The following is a 21,215-nucleotide window of genomic DNA, read 5'->3' as shown; positions in this document are numbered from 1 at the left end:
TGCAGGACCGCCCCTGCACTCGAGAGAGAGACACGCCAAAAAAACCTGCCTCATCTCTCACTAATGAACTGACTGTTCCACACTGACAGAGCCTCATCTCACACAAATGCAGTAGAACATAATAAACAATATTATGCATAATAAAATCCCCTTTGTTCAATAACCCTGTGACCCTGTCTTCTTGCGTTATCAAATATATGTAAATGAAACAATCTTACCAGAATCAATGCCGTGGAACAGGAACACGGCCCTTCAAGTGTGACAGGGTAGTAGCATTGCTCCTGACATGGACTTGAGAGAAGAAAAGCAGGCATCGAAATTCATCAATGCTGATTGCTAATGGAGCTGTTAAACTGAGTCAGGATGGGTTCACAGAAAGACTCTCCCTGCATCTCCGGACTCTAACATTCACCCATGCTCTCACTGAGAGGCTGACAGGACTACTTAAAACTCCAGTCCCATTTTGAAGAGTACTACCATCCCTAAGAGACTACTCTGAATCTTCCAACACTTCTCTGCCAACCTTCTGTGACAAAAGGCAAAGAATGACTGGGGGATGAGGGGAGTGGGGGAGGTATTTAAGCCTTTGGCTGGGGTTTATTTGCCTCCTCCTGGTGGCCAGGTTCTTAATTCCCACAAGTAATGAATGAAGCAGTGGACTCTCCTCCCATTAAGATGAAAAGTGTAATTATTCTACTATAACAAACATTTCCATAAACCATTTTACAAGCGTGTTTTGTAAGTGTTCTGGTTGTAATTAATGATCTTTTTTTCTATGTCGTTAGCCATTCTCGTTTGATTTGCAAGATATCACTTATTGGGCATCCACAGTGGCAGCTCCAGAAACCTTATTACGGGGGGAAAACACTCCTTGGTGGAGTCACAGGTTTTCAACAGGTGGGGACAGGGTGGGTGGAGGCGTAGTTACGGATGTTCCATGTAGAGGGTTAGGGCAATCAAGTGAACGCGTTTACTACTCCATTGCATTGTGTGCAAAAAGAGAAATACCTTACATTACTCACATGCTACAGTTAGCGCGCCACTCCTAATCTACAAGATATTTTGCACAGCAAAATGATCTCGCAAATTATCTCGCCATTACCCCAAGCTTTGCTTTTTTTTATCGAATTCATTTAAACAAGATTTTTTATTTTTTTTTAAATCCTCAAATCATGCTTTCATAACAAATGTTTTTATCCAATGAATAAATTAACTTCTGCATATTATTATCATATTTTGTGTAAATACAGAATCAACAACCTTTACCATGCACAATATGCACACAGTTGTTGCATACATTGGGCTAGATAAGGAGTTGCACGCTTACTGTAGCATGCGAGTGATGTTTCTCTTTTTGCACACAAAGGGAGTAGCAAGCATATTATGTATTAGTAAACGCGTTCACTTGAGCTCAATCAAATTTAATACACGTTGGTTTAGCGAAACTTCAGAGCTCTGGTTAACTGTTATGCGAGACAAAAAAGTTGCACAAAACACATCAAAAATGCATTTAACATCTATTACATGAAAAAAATATTGCATAAAAAATAGAAATAAATTGAAACGTTATTTAAAATTGCATGCTCTCTCTGAATCATTAAAGAAAAATATTGTGTTTAATGTCCCTTTAATAAAGTGTTTAACTGAATGTACTGTGAATATTTCACATTCCAATGTTCTTCACATAGGGGAATATGTTCTAAATATTTATATATCTATATAATGAAAGAGTAGTGTTTAAACATGCTAAATTATTTTTGCATAAAAAGTTAGACATAAAACCCTGCTATTTAATATTGAAGCCATCAGAAAGTGCATGTTTGTTCACAACTCCGTCCATCAGGGGCAAATTGCTCACTGGCTGATAAAGACAATTCACACCATACTTCTACTGATGGGCAAGGACAACCCCCACAAGCATAAAAATTAAACATATATTTTTAGTACTTACAAATCTATGATACATTTTAAAATGGCATCTTTGATTACAACAAATACTTTAAATTCCTTTGAAAGTGCAAAAAACACAATTGATTTCTGAGACTATTTAGTCCCAGCATAATGTATCTTTTCACTTAACTTTTTAACTACTGATGAAAGACCTTTTCACACTGCAGCTTAAATAGACATGAAAGAAAATTAAACTTTCATGGTTCAGATAGAACATGCATTTTTCAATTTTCTTCTGTTATCAAATGTATTTTGTTCTTTTAATATCCTTTGATGAAAAGCAGACATAGGTACATTAATGCACTACAGTGGGCTAGCTGGTGATTGGTGGCTGCACACATATGCCTCTAGTCATTGGTTCACCTGATGTGTTCAGCTAGGTCCCAGTAGTGAATGGCTGCTCTGGAGCTGAGTTTAACTATGTGTTTATACCCTTGTATATGCAAGCAATAGTGCAATAATATAATTATAACATTTTCTTTTCGCCATTTGAAGTCCCTTTAAACAAGAAGCTGATTGGACTGTATCTCAGCTGTGAAAGGTGCCAGGGGAATTGCAGGTGGCTTCGCATTCAAGAATAAAATTATTTATCAAAACAGTAACATTTTTAATGCAAGAATACAATTGATTTTTTTATATCTGGTGCTGCTACCAAAAAGCTCCAGAAGTGCACATCCCTTTAATGAATTGCTAGATTTGGGATGATTAAGAAAGCAGGACATAATGCAAAAAATATATTCTATTTTACCAGAGGTAGCAGTTCTCGTGCATGTAATTACAGCAGTGAATATGACTATCAGCACACAAATCTAGGATTTGGCTCTGTCACAATTGCTCACCTTGGGGAGGGGGAGCACTCCCTCCTTCCTCCTCTACCCTAGCCTGTCTGACAGGAGCTGTGCTCACAAGACACACCTCTCTGTTTCTGCACGCCTCTTGCTTTTACCTGTGCAGTTACCACTGTGGAAAGTTCACTCGTGCCATCAAATCTAACTCCAGTCAGCAGAGATATGGAGCACAGGACTTTCCTACGACTTAGGGGCGTCAAGAACCCCCAACCACAAAGGTTTAACTAAGCTAAGGATCTCAATAGAACCAGTACCCCTTTAGAAAGGTAGGTTGTGTTCCTTATTTACTTGTACAGAAAAATAATTTGTAGAAGTCAATGTGGAGTATAGGATGAAAAAGTTACAGGTTAAGTATAGAAGTTTAAAAAGGAACACTTAAGAGATGTTATAGTGTGAAAATATGGAATAGCAAAAGATACAAAAGAACAAAGCGAAAACAAAACAAAAAAAAAGTAAAAAAACAAAAGAACAATGCCACAAGGCATTAGTGGGGGAAGGAAGTTAAAATACATTGAATGGCATTCAAATGAGGTATGTGGTCTTCTAATGCTAATTAAGTGCAAGGAAATTCAGTTTGATATGAACCCAGCCTTTGAATGAATTTGTTTTGAGTGTTTTGTTTTTTGTTTTTTAATGAAAATTGTCCCAAAATGTTTCTGCCGTGGAAACTGATGCACAGGATGTGAGAAGGAGGGAACTATAGTTTTTAAGTTTTGGGGGGTAGCAGTTATGGGGGGTTTAGTTTTGGAAAGAAGTATACTTCTAACTGTGATGGGCGCATTTCCAGGTTTTGGCAAAGAGTTATGTTTTCATTTTGGAGGTCCTGTGTTTTCTTAAAGCTTTACATAAGAGTTATATGTGTTAATACATTTGGGGAAAATACTTTAATCATTATAATCATTTATTTGTAGAGTTCCAATTGATTCTGCAGCAATCAGGACAATTTTATTTGTTGATTCTTTAGTTTCTCACTTTATGGATATAAATTTGACTGGGGTTACTGAGCAGTTTCTTCTAGTGTACCAGTTAATATTAAGGGAGGGGTGTGAGTATCCACACTGAGTGACAAAAAGATGTGGTTTAGAAAACAAGCTGTGAAGCCTGTTGGGTCACATAAAGAGAGATCATTTCGATGATTTAGAGGAAGCAGAACTGAGTTTGACAGCTGGAACCAAATACCATCTGGTCTCACATTTCCAAGGACAGTCACTGATAAGCCTTGGGTTGTATTTTTATGTTTATTCTTACTATGATGAACTTTAGGAAATGATAATTAAGAAACATAAACTGGTTGGAATGTTAGGTTGAAGTAGTCATTTGGATAATTACATCTATGTGTTGTGCATTTTGTGTAAAGCAATATCTGTTGGAATTTCTGAGACAGCCCTTGAATATTTTAAGCAGTTTGGAGGAACGAGTCAATAATATAAAAAATACGTCTCACATTTTTTTATGTACTACTATGTAAAGAGACGTGTATAGCAACAATACTCATTAAAAATACAACTAGGATTTAAATCCCTTTTTTAAGGGATATGGAGCTCAATAGGTGCTGGGTCTGTACTATAGCTAAAAAAACAAAAGAAAAATAAAATGTATTAGCATCTTTCATCCAGTAAGCACAGTGAGGTGCTAATTGGTAGGTATGCTCTGTGCCAAGTCAAAAAAGCATATTTACTTAACAACTAATGCCTTTCTAAGTTATTCTGTAGCACCTCATACACATGAGTGTATATCTTGAGTGACAGTAGCGATAGTGCATCACATGGCAAAATGTAATATTGCACAAGAGTTATCTTGTGCAATACCATTCCCTGCACTCAAGCAACCAATTGCTTGTGTCAATCACCCCAAACAAGTGAATGTTAGGGTTATTTTATGTGCATTTTAAGAAAAGAAAAATCAGAAACTCTTGAGTGACAGATGGGGCATAATGTTAATACAATCTATGTATACAATAAGATATAGATGAAGCTAAAATACATATTTAGAAAAAGGAATTGCAAGATTATAAATAATAATTAAAAAGATAGGTAGAGATTTTATGGATATATTTTCCATGCTGCTGTGTTTTGACATAGCTTGACCGTGTCTTTCATTTACTAGGTCTACAGCTAATTTCTGTCATTACCTCATATTAATTTAGAGCTGAGTAATGGTTATTCATAAAGCAAAATTTATCGTGATGCAAGCAGAGAGGTTTGCAAGTAGTAAACCTGTCAGCCTGCAATCGCCACTTGCGATACTGCATCACATGGCAAAATGTAATATCGCACATGAGTTGTCTTGTGCAATGCTATTCCCTGCTCTCAAGCAACCACTTGTGCAAGACCAGGGTATGTCAATCACCACAAACAAGCGAATGTTGGGCTGATTGATCTTGCCACCTTTAAGATAGCAGAGAGGCAAAAGAAACAGTTTCTCTGTAGCTCAATAAATGTATCCCATAATGCTCCCAAAACAAACCAGGCTAATATAAGGTGCCATGGTAAACAGAAATACCACTATATGGGGACAGATAGATGTTCCGGAAAACACACTGAGAAATTAACAGTAAGCTACAAGCAAACTTGTTTCTTGGCCAGAATGTGCATTATTTCTAATCCCCAGATTTAGCAGACAGTAATGGTACTGAGAAAAATGCCATAGGACTGATTAGACAATAAGTAATTATTCTCATATTGTTAAAAAAAAAAAAAAAAAAGATATCAATTGTAATATTTGTGTTCTGTGTGTTTAGTAAATGAATGTGTGTTGAAATGATGAATATTTAGTAAAATGTTTATAACTGAGGTAAAATAACAAGTAAAATGTAGGCCTGAGAATAATTGTGGCATTGATGATGCGCACAGATGTTATTAAAAAGAAAAGAGAAAAAAAATACAAAATCCCAGAAACATATTCACTTAATGAAAGACAGAGAAATTAGGGGACACGTCATGGCCTAACTTGTCTCGGAAAAGATTTGGTTTAGGTGATATTTTTTGTCTCTCCTTTTATTTGCTCTAAAAGAGTTGAACCTTGACTACAAGAAGTAAAGGGGGTGGTGTGAATATATAGTCAATGAAAAACCAATATATATTCAAAGAGAAAAAATCCTTGAGTTTTGGGGGTGGAGCTTAACGGACAAGATAAAAAGACATCATGATCAGCTTTCTGCTGTTTGCCATGTGCAAGGATCTGACTGAACTACAACCCCTTGGACTGTGTCAATACAGCACTACAGATAATCCCCTCATTAGCAATTGTATTGTCTCATAGTTTAGCCATCAAGAACACACTTATCTGTAGGTAACTCAGCTAGTAGGGTGCCTGATTTGAAATGCATAGAAATAGAAGTCTTTTTCCTCCTCAATAGTCACTACATAAAAGAATTGAATATTTTACTTTTTGATGTAAGAATTACCCAACTTGATTCATGATGCATTGTTGCCCTGCTGAAAGCACTATCCCATCTTATTAGTCCAAATACGCAACATATCATGATATAGCTAAGTATTTGTTTCTTCAATAGACTCTATTTATCACAAGGCAAAAATATACAAACAGATTAGTAAAATAATAAATCACAACAAATTATATTACATTCTGCTGAAAAATGTTCCAACCTACCACTATACCTGCTGCTTACTGTATGTGGTTACCTGTATATATTATATTTTGTGACATAGATAATTATAATAGCAAACATTTTACTGTCTAGTCTGTGGATATTATTGGTGTTGCAAGTCATTTGTTCCTCTAAATTTAGTTTCCTATAAAAATAAGCACTGATTTTTGCATTTTGAAGAAGTGTTTCAATGTAATTGTATTTATGGTACTGTATACTTCTTTAAAAATAATATTCAAGCTCTTCAAAATTGCAGAAATTTGTGGTGCTGTATGGTCTATTATATAGGAAATAGAAGTTAAGGTTTTTATATATATATATATATATATATATATATATATATATATATATATATATATAAATATATATATATATATATATACACACACACACATATATATATATATATATATATATATATATATATATATATATATATATATATATATATATATATATATATATATATATATATATATAAAACAGTATTTTGCATTAGTGGTGCTTTATTGCTAAAAGTATTTAAATATGATTAAATATTTCCCTTAAATTCCATAGGTATTTAGAAAAGAGGATGAATGTAAACCCAAAGGCTATGCAGTAATCTGATTCCCTCTTAAATCCCTATATTGGTATTTTTTGTTGAATACCCCAACACTCAGTGTCATTTTATGTGCCCCAAGGCCACTGGCTGTTTGTATGTTGCAGTGAAGTTAATTCCAGTGTTGTTCTACATAAGTATGGCATCCAAATAAGGAAAACATTTTCAAAAGAGTAGTAGATCAAAGCAAACCAACAAAACAGTGCAAGAAGATATGGTGAGGTTAGGAAATGCACAGGACAATACAGTTGGGTTTAAGAGTAATGCCGTTTTGCATTTGCGTGGGGTGTAGGAGTACAAACAGATGCTGCAGGACAGAGAAGCGTCCATGGAGAAATGTTGAGTGAAACAGAAAAGACAGGAATGACAGGTAACATATATGAATGACATGGAGGCAACTGAAGCATTCAGGAATGATGCGTGCTACTTGATACTATATGGTAGGGAATGACAAGGTGATTGCTTAAATAGCAGAGGGTATGTAAGATTAGCACAAGCCAAACCTAATGATATATACGGTGTACAACAAAAACAAAGCTCACTCATTTGGGCTCCACTCATAACACCAGTGCACGCAATTAACACATAAATATATAAGTATTTAAGCATATACATATATATATTTATAGAGACCACACAGTTCCTTATAGACCATAATATAAAGGCACTTTTTAGTGGCGTTTTTTTTTTTTTTTTCAAACACCCCACACCTGCACACTTTAACCCCTAAAAACAGCTTCATGCAGTGTTTAAAAAATAAATAAAAAATAATGCTACACTAACCAGTCACGTGTAATCTCTGGTTATTTATCACGCACCCGTAAACAGGCAAATTTGAGAGTTTACGGGAGCGCAATAAATTAGCGCTCCTCATGTAAAGTGGACAAAGAAATGGCAACATAAATCAATAATAGAAGAATAAAGGTGTTGGAAAAACTAGGACCATGCAGGTGTCACTGGGTATATACGGAAATGTTAGTAGAAATGGCATGTGTTCAAATGGAAGTGGCATTTTTGGGAAAGAACTGTACACCTGTGATAAAGAATTGCATGAATATCATGGTTACACATAGATTACTGTGCATACAATACAGGAATGAGAAGAGAGGGTGCAAGGTGAGTAGTAAATGTATAGTACTCCCTAGGCATATAGAAATGACCTGGGATCCTAATGTGAATGTTATAATTAGCGCCAATGGGAGAAAGGTACACAAGTATGTGAGGGAAAAGTTATGTGCATGTGCCATGCAGGAACTAAAGAAGAATGATCTGATGGTGCACACAGAAATAACATGCAGGGAGTAAATGGTGCAAAAACAAACTGAGTTGTTTCCACTGGAAGAAATAAATAAAGTTACAAAATAAATTAACATGTTTCAGCCCTGTATTATAAGGAGACACCCAAACATGTTGATCTAGGGGAAGCTTTACTTTTGTAAATGCTTAAAGGGTCATTTAAAGGGGCAGTCTAAACCAGAATTGTTATTGTTTTAAAATATAGATAATCCCTTTATTACCCATTCTCCAGTTTTGCACAGCCAACACAGTTATATTAATATACTTTTTTCCTTTGTGATTACCTTGTATCTAAGCATCTTCTGACAGCCCCCTGATCACATGACTTTTTATTTATTAACTATTGACTTGCATTTTAGCCAATTAGTGCTGTGTTGTGCTGACTCTCAAAGCATGAGCACAATGTTATCTATATGGCCAACATGAAAAGCAAATAAAAAAGCATGTGATAAGAGGCTGTCTGTAGTGGCTTTGAAACAGACAGAAATTCAGAGGTTTAAATGTTATAAAGTATATTAATATAACAATGTTGGTTGTGCAAAGCTGGGGAATGGGTACTAAAGGCGTTGTCTATCTTTTTAAACAATAACAGTTTTAGTGTTGACTAAAAAAGTTAAAAAAGAACAGCATTTGATATTGAAACACGTTTGTGCCTAACTGATTCTACTGGACAGCTCCATTGCGGATAAGCTGATAAATGCAGCTCCTGCAACTTGGAGACACACCCCACAAGCATGAAAAAATAGCTCTTATTTCAGCAGCGGAACATTCTTTAGGGAAAAAAAGAAACACAAATTTAATATATTTCAATTTACCTTTTCAACTGCAAGAAAGAAAACAAAAATACTGCAATGCTCATTTTAATGGAGATGAAACACGTTGATATTGCAACATAGAATGTTAAATTATGTGTAGTAAATACACACACACACATATATGTATAATATATATATATTTACACACACTTTTATTGTGAAATATCTTACCTTCATTTAAAAATTGTGCTTGCCCCACACTTCCTACAGAGGCCAAAAAATGCTTTAACCAGTTGCCAAAATTGCTGCGACTTACCAAAACCATCCAAAACTGTAAAAAGTTTGTGTGTGTTCATATATATATATATATATATATATATATATATATATATATATATATATATATATATATATATATATATATATATAAATGCAGAGCCACAAAGAGAGTTAATTGTGTGTATGGGGTCAATTTATTAAAGTCTGGCGGACATGATAAGTGTAGCTTATCATGTCCGCCAGACATCACTGAATGTGGACAGCATACACTATCCGTATTCAGCATTGCACAAGCAGTTCTAGTGAACTGCTTGTGCAATACCGTCCCCTGCAGAATCGCGACCAATCAGCCGCTAGCAGGGGGTGTCAATCAGCCCGATCGTATAGGATCGGGTGGATTGCTGTACGCAGCCTATGAGTGTATGAGCGTATGAGTTATGAGTTAAGGAGCAGCGGTCTATAGACCGCTGCTTCTTAACTCCTGTTTCCAGCGAGCCTCAAGGCTCGCGCGGAAACATGGTGCATTGGCCCAATTCGGCCAATAATAAATTGACCCCTATGTATCATGCTTCTCAGTAATAAATACAGCATTCATGCAACATGTGCGTAAATGTTAAAGACAAATGCAAACTGGTCACTTTCACTATTACCATATTTAAAGCTAACCCACCCCTTACTGCTGAAAGAATAATAGGCTGTCACTCACTTGCCAACGGTATTCCATCTCTTGAGCAATAATGATACATTAACCCTATAAATGATTAGCAAGAGTTATGTGGATAACAGTTGTATGACAGTTTGCTCCTTACTAAACTTAGACTATGTTAATAGCTGAACCCAATAGTGCTACAATTCAATTTACCGTTTTATGTTGACTGGTGAGAGTTGGTTTCACATTGGTGATAGACAGTTATTGGCTGGTGTGGACAAAGTTCCCGACTTGGGAACCTGTGCGTCTTGCTTTGCACCAAATGAGAAGCAGACACTGTACATCCACTGCCTGGATTTATCATATCCCCCTCTGTTGCACAACATGCAAGAGAAGGGCCTGTCAATCACCCTGAACAAACATGTTTAGGGTGATTCATATCTGCAAACTCAGAGGTGGCAGAGAGGGTAAGAAGCCAAGGTCTGGTGTCTGCTGCTTCTTACATTGCCCCGCAAGGGCTCAAAAGCAGCATGTGTTGATTAGTACATTAAGCCCAAAGTGTCATGGTTTTTCCCTTATTTAGTAGAGTTGCACACTCTTTTTGTGAATATACAATTATATATATAGCTTGGTACAGTCCTGTATTTCATATCTCTTTGAACTGTGCATACTGTTTCAGAAACCCCTCCATTCATTATTGGCTGTATTTGTGTGTTTATATTAAATCAAATACACCCAATAAATAATAGATGATAGCAATGATATTTTATATAGGAGCAATCCATAATTACAATGTACTGAATACCTTGTTTGTATTATCACTTAGAGTCAAAATTAAACTTTCCTTATTCAGATAGAGCATGTCATTTTTGTGACACTTAAAGAGACAGTCTGTTTTTAAAAATTAATATTGTTTAAAAAGATAGATAATCCCATTTCCCATTCCCCAGTTTTGCATAATCAACACTATTATTAAAATACTTTTTACCTCTGTGATTACCTTGTATCTAAGTCTCGGCAGGCTGTCCTCTTATTTCAGCTCTTTTGACAGACTTGCATTTTAGCCAATCAGTGCTAACTCACAAATAAATCTACGGGAGTGAGCACAATGTTATCTATAACGCACACATGAACTAGCAATGGCTAACTGTTAAAAACGGTCAAATGCAGTGGAATAAAAGGCAGCTTTCAACATCTTAGAAGTATAGCATATGAGCCTACCTAGTTTCAGCTTTCAACAAAGAATACCAAGAGAACAAAGCAAATTTGATGATAAAAGTAAATTGGAAAGTTGTTTAAAGGGACAGTCCAGTCAAAAGTAAATATTTATTATTCAGATAGGGCATGTCATTTTAAACAACTTTCCAATTTACTTTTATCATCAAATTTGCTTTGTTCTCTTGATATTATTTGTAAAAAAGCTAAACCTAGGTAGGCTCATATTATAATTTCTAAGCCCTTGAAAAAATCCTCTTATCCTAGATAGTGCTAATTCATGTGTGACATAAAGATAACATTGTGCTCAATCCCGTGGCGTTATTTATGAGTTAGCACTGAATGGCTAAATTGAAAGTCTGTCAAAAGCACTGAAATAAGGGGGCAGTCTGCAGAGACTTAGATACAAGGTAACCACACAGGTAAAAACTTGGTTATAGAAACTGGGTAATGGGTAATAAAGGAATTATCTATCTTTTTAAAACAATACAAATTTGGGAGTAGACTGTCCCTTTAATATTGCATGCCCTATCTAACCTATACAAGTTTAATTTTGACTTGCTTGTCCCTTTAAATTGACTTCTATTATCAAATTCAATGTTTCCTCTTGGTATCCTTTGCTAACAAGCATATGCACATATGATAAACAGCAGCAATGAACTACTGGGATTGCACCAGATGGTGATTGCTCCAATTATTGCATTGCTGCTCTGGTGCAGACTTTAACTATGTGTTTAATCCCGTTGCAGGGTTTTAATACAGTTATTTTAAAGCAACAGCACAATAATACAATGTTTATTTACATATTAGAGCATTTTGTTTTTGAACTTTGATGTCCATTTTAAGATAAATTGTATTCTTATTTTTCAGATATATGTAATTTATACCAGTTATTGATACTTTTTAATAAAATGTTCTAAAAGAGCATTTTCTTTTTGTACTTTATGTCTGAATAAGTTATTGATACTTTTTTGCAGTTAGGGCGTGTTATCAGCACATTTAAAAAAAAGTCAAATAAGTGAGCAAAGATTCTCAAAGGTGAGGTAAATATATTTGATATTTTACTTAGTGTTTTTACCTCTACAGTTATAAAGGTTTATTGTTTTCAGACATATGTATGTGCGTGTTTGTATTATTAATACAGATGTTGTTAAATTATGCAAACATACAACTTTAAAATGATACAATAATTTTTTTTATTCTGCCCCAGATGTTCGTATGCTGCATAAACATACTTTTCAGTTTTTTGTAGAAGTGTTGTGATCCTGCCCACTAACACATTCATGGATGTTGTCCAAATCAGGCATTGAGCATTGTGGGAACATTAAAATCGAAATTAAATTCCCCATAAAATATTAAATTATTTATAATTATTTATTTATTTATATAAAACAGTGCTGTGTAAACCTGTTAATTTTTTCCTTTGTGACAATTACCTCTGGAAATGTTGTTTTCCACAGAGAGACTTAAAGGGACACTAAACCCAATTTTTATTCTTTAATGATTTATATACAGCTTGCAATCTTAAGCAATTTTCTAATTTACTCCTATTACCAAATTTTATTTGTTCTCTTGCTATCTTTATTTAAAAAGCAGGAATGTAAAGCTTAAGAGCCGGCCCATTTTTGGTTGAGAACCTAAGTTATGCTTGCTTATTGGTTTGCTAAATGTATCCACCAATCAGCAAGCATTATCCAGAGTGCTGAAGCTAAAATGGGCTGACTTCTAAGCTTTAAATTCCTGCTTTTTTTAAATAAAGATAGCAAGAGAACAAATGCAAATTGATAGTAGGTGTAAATTAGATAGTTGCTTAAAATTGCATGCTCTATCTGAATCATTAAAGAAAAAAATTGGCTTTAGTATCCCTTTAAATGCATACTTGCCACAGAAAGGAAGATATCATAATGTATCTTTTCCTTTAATGCTAAACTATAAGGGCTAGATTATTTGCCCATGAGTAATATCTGAGTTTTGCAGCCGTTTGCATGCAAGTTAAAGTCTGCTCATATTATAAGTTGAAAGTAAATGCAAATGCGTAAGCGCAATCTCCATTTACGTTAGAACGATTACCCCAACCTGAGAGCTCTGGTTAACTGTTTTGCAAACAAAAAAGTGTCACAAAATACATTTAAAAGTAGAGTTACACTCTTACACTAATAACACTATGTACTAAAAAAAATAATTTAAAAAAAAAATTGCACAAAAAAGTTATAAGGATTTAAAGATATGAGGTCTCAGCTATTAGAAAAAATACTGCAAAGGGCTTTAAAATAGAGATAAATACATAAACATGTCTAAAGATGTATAAATGTGTGTATATATATATATATATATATATATATATATATATATATATATATATATATATATATATATACACGTCTGTATGTGTATACATGTGTATTTATGTGTTTATATATGTATTTACAGACACATATACACATATAAACACATAAATACATATGTATACACATATGGACAAAGTGCAGTCAAGTAGATGAAAATATGTAAAATCATATTTATGCAATACTTATATTTAAGAAAGGTCTATAAGTATGAATTTACTGCAAATATTATACATTCCAATGTTCTTCACATAGGGGAATATGTTCTATGTATTTTTAAATAGATATTCATATATATATATATATATATATATATATATATATATATATATATATATATATATATATATATATATATATATATATATATATATATGTGTGTGTGTGTGTGTGTGTGTGTGTGTGTGTGTGTGTGTGTGTGTGTGTGTGTGTGTACTGAGCATGTGCACAAGCTCATTGGGTATACGTATACTAGTCTTTGATTGGCTGATGTCTGTCACATGATACAGGGGGCCGGAAAATGGGAGAAAAAAATAATTTGTCAGAAAAAAATCTATTGCTTATTTGAAATTCTGAGTAGATGTTAAATCATTGACTTTTTTATTATGCACTTGTTATTTATGCAATTCTACTGCATTGAGTGGTCCTTTAACTATACAAGTGGAAAAAAGACAGGGACACCAGAATTGTTATTGTCTTAAAAGATAGATAATCCCTTTATTGCCCATTCCCTAGTTTTGTATAACCAAAAACGTTATATTAATATACTTTTTTACCTCTGTGATTACCTTGTATCTAAGCATCTTCTGACAGCCCCCTGATCACATGACTTTTTATTTATTATCTATTGACTTGCATATTAGGACTCTTAAATAACTCTACAGGTGTTATCTACTAACAGTCTCCTGTTGTGAAAAGCAAATAAAAGAAGCATGTGATAGGCTGACTGTAGTGGCTTAGAAATAGGCAGACATTTAGAGGTTTACATGTTATAAAGTATATTAATATAACAATGTTGGTTGTGCAAAGCTGGAGAATGAGTAGTAAAGGCATTATCTATCTTTTTAAACAATAACAATTTTAGTGTTGACCGTCCCTTTAAATAATGCATTTTCTTGTAATCAGTGCCCTAAAACAGCTTACAATGAGCTCATAACCTCTGAATAGAACCTTGCATTTAACCCATTGGTTTTTAAAAAATAAAGGCATAGAACAACATCTATCCACATAACCCTAAAACTTTCCAACAATGCTTCATATCTTCTTGTTATTTCTACATCAGAACAAGAAACCTGTAGGCAGCATTTCCTATTTACAAAAAATATATAAAACTAAGGTGCCACTGAATATAGCCTGGCAAACACTGGCCTAAAAGTTACCCATTCCTAAACACAACTTGCTTAAACTTCAAAGTAATCCATTTTTTTCTTTCTAAATAGTTCCACCCAACCCCCTTGCTTTAGTTACCCTATAATAAGGGCTTGGCCCTACCTTGCGTTCTTTATTGACCTGAGGCAGAGTATATGCAATGAAAGACATTGTAACCAGAGCCTGTGTTCCTAGCTTCAGTCTCCCTATGTAGAAGGCGTGTGCTTACAGGTCTCTCCTGGATATCTGCTGTGTGGTTTGAGGTGTGAGTGATATCACCATAATTGCAAGAGAATTCAGAGCAGAGAGACAACGTCAAACCAGCCTAGTTTATGGTTATAATTACTATATAATGTGCATACAAATTATTTGATACAGTACCTAGTGAGTTAATTGGATGTCTATACAAAATTACAGTCACTTTCACATCAGCCAGAATCACATTTTATTGCTTTGTTCCCAAGACACAGATTTAGTATCTTGTTCAAGGTTGCAGTTGGTACTTGGTATCAAACTGGTTTTCCAGCTTCATGTCCTGTATCATTACCATCAAGTAACTAAACTTGCTACACTGTGTCACCCCTATAGATTTACATATATGACTTGCCTACTAGAAAGATATCACTGCTTACAATTTTAAAAGACATAAAAAAAAGAGCAAACGTTGCATTGTTCCCAGGGGTATACTTCATGAAAAGTATTGAAGGAACACTAAACACTTCATGCACCTCCCACTAAATATATTAATGCTGCCATTTTGGAACTTAGGTTGTACTGCAGTTTTCTGCAATTCTGCAAACACATCAGCCCTGGAATGCATTGAAAGCCAGATTTCAACACGGCGGCACTCGTGGCTAGGGGAATGCGGGGATTAACTTTAATATTATGCTTCTAAAAAAATATTTAGGACTAGATTAAGGGGTCCATTTATCAAGCTCCGAACGGAGCTTGTGGGTCTGTGTTTCTAAAGACCGCTGCTCCATAACCATGTCTGCCTGCTCTGAGCAGGCGGACAGGAATCGCTGGAAATCAACCCGATCATACTTGAACGGGTTGATTGACACCCCTGCTGGCGGCCCATTGGCAGGGGGCGGCGTTGCACCAGCTACTCTTGTGAGCTGCTGTGCAATGCTGAATACAGAGAGCGTATTGCTCTCCGCATTCAGCGATGTCTTGCAGACCAGATCCGCACTGTCGGATCAGGTCAGAAAGACATTTGATGAATAGGTCCCCATGAGTAGAGTGCGATATTTGTGCTCAACTCAGTAATATCAGCGCACGCAAATGTGCATTGATATTACAAGTTGAGTGCAATGCAAACGCAACCTCGCGTTCACATTGCCTGGAAGCTTTGCGCTCAAGAGAGTGTGCTTCCATAGGCTCCAATGAGAGCCTCGTTCTGATGCAGTATCTGATGACCTAGCGCAGTGCAGCAGGTAATTCGTGCAGCGTTGGGCAGAAAATTTAAAATATATATGTATATGAATATATACATATATATTTATGTGTTTATATGTGTATATACACATATTAACTCATAAATATATATCTACATAATCATATACAGGTGCATATATACTTGCAATATAAAACACAGTCCCCTTAGACCGATATGTAAAGGTACCTTCAGTGCCATTTTTTTTCTAACAACCCACCTCCCCTCACTTTAACCCTTTATTACTGCGTCCTGCAGTTATTTTAAATAATAAATAAAGATGATCATATTTTTTTAATAATAAATGAACCTTACACTTTATTTTGGGGGGGACATTATTTTCAAGATCTGATCTCTAGTTAATGAATTACAGCACTAAGTGCTACTGCGAGGTCACGGTAGCATTAACCAGCCACTTGTAATGGCTGGTTATTTAATGTGCAAATTTGCCCCTTTATGGGCACATGTTAAGTTAGCGCTTTACTTGTAATCTACCCCTTAGTGTTTAATGTCCTATTAAAGACAGATTTAAATGAGCTCCTACACGGATCATGCAACCACTGTGCAGCATGTTGTAGAGTCAATACTGCAGGATACACTCCAGCCTCTCTGGAGGGGGGGGGGGGGGGGGCACAGTAAACAAAACATTTTTCAGTGTTAAATTACATGAAAGACACCAAAACTAAAGAATGAGAGTATGATGCAATTTTTTACCAGGAAATAAATGTATAATTTGTGTCCTTTAAATAGGAGTTGCGAATGCAGATATTACATTTTACCACTTTGTGTACTGATATTTTTTCATTGTTAATGACATTGATTCAGGGATCTGTGTTCAGGAGTACACAAGTACAATTCAATATAAACAGCTAAATATATACTCAATCAAACATGTGAGACAAAGTAAAACATTTCCATATATGTCATATATGTTATGATTATATATGTATACTTAAGTGTCAGGTGATTTACTTTTTATGTGGATGTACATGTTTATATCTGGTACTTACTAGACCTCATTGGGCCCAGAACAAAAACTTTTGTAAGGTCCACCATTTCAACAGCGCCCTTTCCAAAGCACCACAAACTCACAATACCTGATTCATAAAAGACACCAATATGCACAGAATTGGAGATGCTTTTCTGAGTGGATATACACTAGTAGTTTCTTTCTGTACAGCAACACAGTAGTGGCCATCTTGGAGACAGGGATAGGCATGAACCAAAGCTGTGGCGGAAATTTTCCAAAGTACAGACCTGAGTGAAGAACACCAAGGTCTACATTTAGCTACCAATCAGCAAGCTCTACCCAGGTGCTCAATAAAAAATGGGCCAGCTACTAAGCTTACATTCCTGCTTTTTTAAATAAAGATACCAAGAGAACAAAGATAAATTGATAATAGGAATAAATTAGAAAGTTGCTTAAAATTGCATGCTCTATCTGAATCATGAAAAAAATGGTTTTAGTGTCCCTTTAAATTGAAACAAAATTTCCATCAATCTAACTGGATCATACATTATATTGTGTGTGGTGCACGAAAGGTTAAAAAAGGAAATATCACCATTTTGTTGGCTTTAGGGCATAAAGAATACAGTAACAAAAATTAAAAAGTGTCATAGAATGCTGGCCTCTTTGTGACCTGTTAGTTTGTGAAACCCCACACGTTTCTTAAATTTCCTTATTATTAATAGTTCAAAATCTAACCCTTCAGAGAGAAATAAATAAATAAAAAAATAAAAACCAGACAGAACTGTGACTTGTATGTGATAAAAACATGAAACAACATTTTAAAAAATTTGTATAGTCGTTTTCCATATTTTTTTTTTCTTCAAATCAGAATATGATTTTCTTAGTTATTCTCCTGAATTTATAAATATTAAAGGGACACTGAACCCAAATTCTTCTTTCGTGATTCAGATAGAGCATGCAATTTTAAGCAATTTTCTAATTTACTCCTATTATCAATTGTTCTTCGTTCTCTTGCTTTCTTTATTTGAAAAAGAATGCATCTAAGCTTTTTTTTGGTTCAGAACTCTGGGCAGCACTTCTTTATTGGTGATGAATTTATCCACCAATCAGCAAGAACAACCAAGGTTGTTCACCAAAAATGGGCCGGCATCTAAACTTACATTCTTGCATTTCAAATAAAGATACCAAGAGAATGAAGAAAATTTGATATCAGGAGTAAATTAGAAAGTTACTTAAAATGTCATGCTCTATCTGAATCACAAAAGAAAAAAAATGGGTTCAGTGTCTCTTTAAGCATTTTAAATTAAAATGTGCATTGCCAAAATTAAAAAATAGTATTGAGCATTTATATATCATGACAGTCTGGGATATCAGAATAGCTATTGTCTTCAACTGAAGAAATTAAAATTGTAATAAATTATAACAACAGAGGTTAACTAAAGATGTGCAAAAGCAGGACACAAGTTAAAATTACCACTATGGCTTCCTTATAATCAGCACTAGATCCCAGGTCGGTGCACTGCTTTTTTATGCTTTACCTTTGCATATAAAGAAACAGTGCAATGGCAGCTTGCTTCTTGATTCGTCCCTCTCTCACCTCACTCAGAGTCACTTTACCGCTACTGAGTGGCGTTCTCACACGGGCGCTGCCTCAACCCTGCAAAACATGGCGCCACATGTGTCAAGGAGGATTCTACTCATCCCGAGTCCCTCCCCACCGCAAAAAGGGCGGAGGACACTGCAAAGGCCATTCACGGACACCGTGTACGAACACCTTGCCTATCCCTGCTTGGAGACTCTGTCACTATATTTGTAAAGGCAATTTAATACATTTTCCTTACATTGTGAGCCTTGTTTTGCAAGATGGGTCCCCTAGTGCTGTGAGTCAGGGACTTGGACAGCTTCTAGAATTTTACTTCAGGTACTTTACTCATAGAGGCAAAGCATTTCAGTTGCTTTTGCATAATAACAATTGGAACAAGTAGAATTGTCATTTTCAAAAAATCAGAAAAATCAGAAGTGAAAAATAAGTATGAAGAATATGATGTGAGTAATAATTATTGCAAGTGCACATAAACATTAGGTAATTGTGAGGGAAAAAAACATTTCCTTACTTTTTTTTTTGTTGAAAAATCCATTTCTGCAACTTGCACTGTTGCTTCTCATACCAGTACAAAAATCTACAAGTGTCAAGCAGTTAAAGGAATGAGAATAGGCAGTAATGATGCAGTGTCACTTAGCGTTGTTAGTAGACTTTCCAATAAATGTAAAATGTGGAAATTGGCATTTGCCTAGGGGGCACATTTTCTCATATGGCGCCTTCCTGTCTTGTCAAGTGATAAAACATTGTAAAACAATGCCTGTCGTCTTACATTCTGTATTCAGCATACTTGGCTGCTCATTACATAGGATTTTGTTAAGGGGACTTTAAACAATAAATGAGAAGAGTATGTATGTGTATATATATATATATATATATATATATAATTATATTAGTTGTTAACATATTAAAAAATAAGTGTAAAGTTGTATGTTCTATAAAGTAATTGGTGCTGCCATGATGTAACCTAGGTTTATCTTCACAAATCTCTTCTGCTGAGGACAAATTTTGGAAAATCAATAAAGTGTGCAAGCAGTGGCTGTGTTGAATATAGCAATGTTAAACTAATCTATTTACTTAATCATTTCAATTATAACTGTCACTAACTAGCCTCAGCTGGGCATACAAAGTAAGAAGAACAGGCTTTTAAATCTTGCATAGGTATGTTACAATATGGCAACACCCATTACTTAGAAAGTATAGGAACTGGAAAGCCCACAATTTTCATATTTAAATTACAGAAAATAATTAAAGTATTTTGCAATTATCTTTTTTTTTTTTAAGTACAGATGGTTAAACATTTTATATTACGATCTCAAAATAGAGCAGACAATTTTAAACAACTTTCCATTTTACTTCAATTAACAAAATGTGCACAGTCTTTATATTTACACTTTTTGAGTCACCAGCACCTACTGAGCATGTGCAAGAATTCACAGACTATACGTATATGCATTTGTGATTGGCTGATGGCTGTCACATGATACAGGTGGAGTGGAAACAGACATAACTGAAATTTGTCAGAAAAAAATCTACTAGCCATTTGACGTTCAGACGTTGGGGTAGATTTATCATAGTGTGAGCAGACATGATACAATGTAGCGTATCATGTCCGCTGCACATCGATAAATGCTGTCAGCATTTATCATTGCACCAGCAGTTCTTGTGAACTGCTGGTGCAATGCCGATCGTATTCAATTGGGTTGATTTCTGTCCGCGGCCTCAGAGCAGGCGGAAACGTTATGGGGCAGCGGTCTTTAGATCACTGCTTCATAACTACTGTTTCCGGTGAGCCTGAAGGCTCGCGCGGAAACAGGGGCATCAAGCTCCATACAGAGCTTGATAAATCGGCCCCTAAGTGCTACTGCATTGTCTTGTTATCATGGATTTGTTGATTTTGCAAACCTACTGGTCCTTTAATGCCCCTTTAAATAGTTATATGGCCAGGATCCCAATTCATCATAATTTTAGCAAGAAAACATCATTTACCAGCTTGGGTCATTTTTATTTATTTCATTATTTATCTACAATATTCTTCATTTTAATCTAAAAGAAGAGACACATTTTGAATGAGAAAAAAAGAAATACATTTGCATTAGTAAATAATGTAATAGCAGAATCTATTTAAACTCACGATTATTATTATTATTATCAGTTACTTGTAGAGCGCCAACAGATTCCTCAGCGCTAATATATATAAGAAACAGATACAATACAGGCCTTTCTCCGGACCTTTATAAAAGCAGAAGATGCACAGCACTACTTAAAAGATTTTGACTAATTGATTCAGTATT

At 35.0% G+C, this 21,215-nt stretch overlaps 1 protein-coding gene across 1 annotated transcript in view; it reads left to right on the top strand.

Annotated features, from left to right (window-relative positions):
• Positions 1-2,904: 2,904 nt before the first annotated feature.
• Positions 2,905-21,215, top strand: part of FAT2 (FAT atypical cadherin 2) — a 166,190-nt gene continuing 147,879 nt past the window's right edge. The window contains exon 1 of the mRNA XM_053718687.1: positions 2,905-3,064. The gene's annotated coding sequence lies outside the window, so the exon portion shown is untranslated. The remainder of the gene's footprint in view (positions 3,065-21,215) is intronic.

Source organism: Bombina bombina, chromosome 6 (assembly GCF_027579735.1).
Source record: "Bombina bombina isolate aBomBom1 chromosome 6, aBomBom1.pri, whole genome shotgun sequence".
In the NCBI taxonomy this organism is placed as follows: domain Eukaryota; kingdom Metazoa; phylum Chordata; class Amphibia; order Anura; family Bombinatoridae; genus Bombina; species Bombina bombina.
This window is presented reverse-complemented; position numbering and strand designations above follow the sequence as displayed.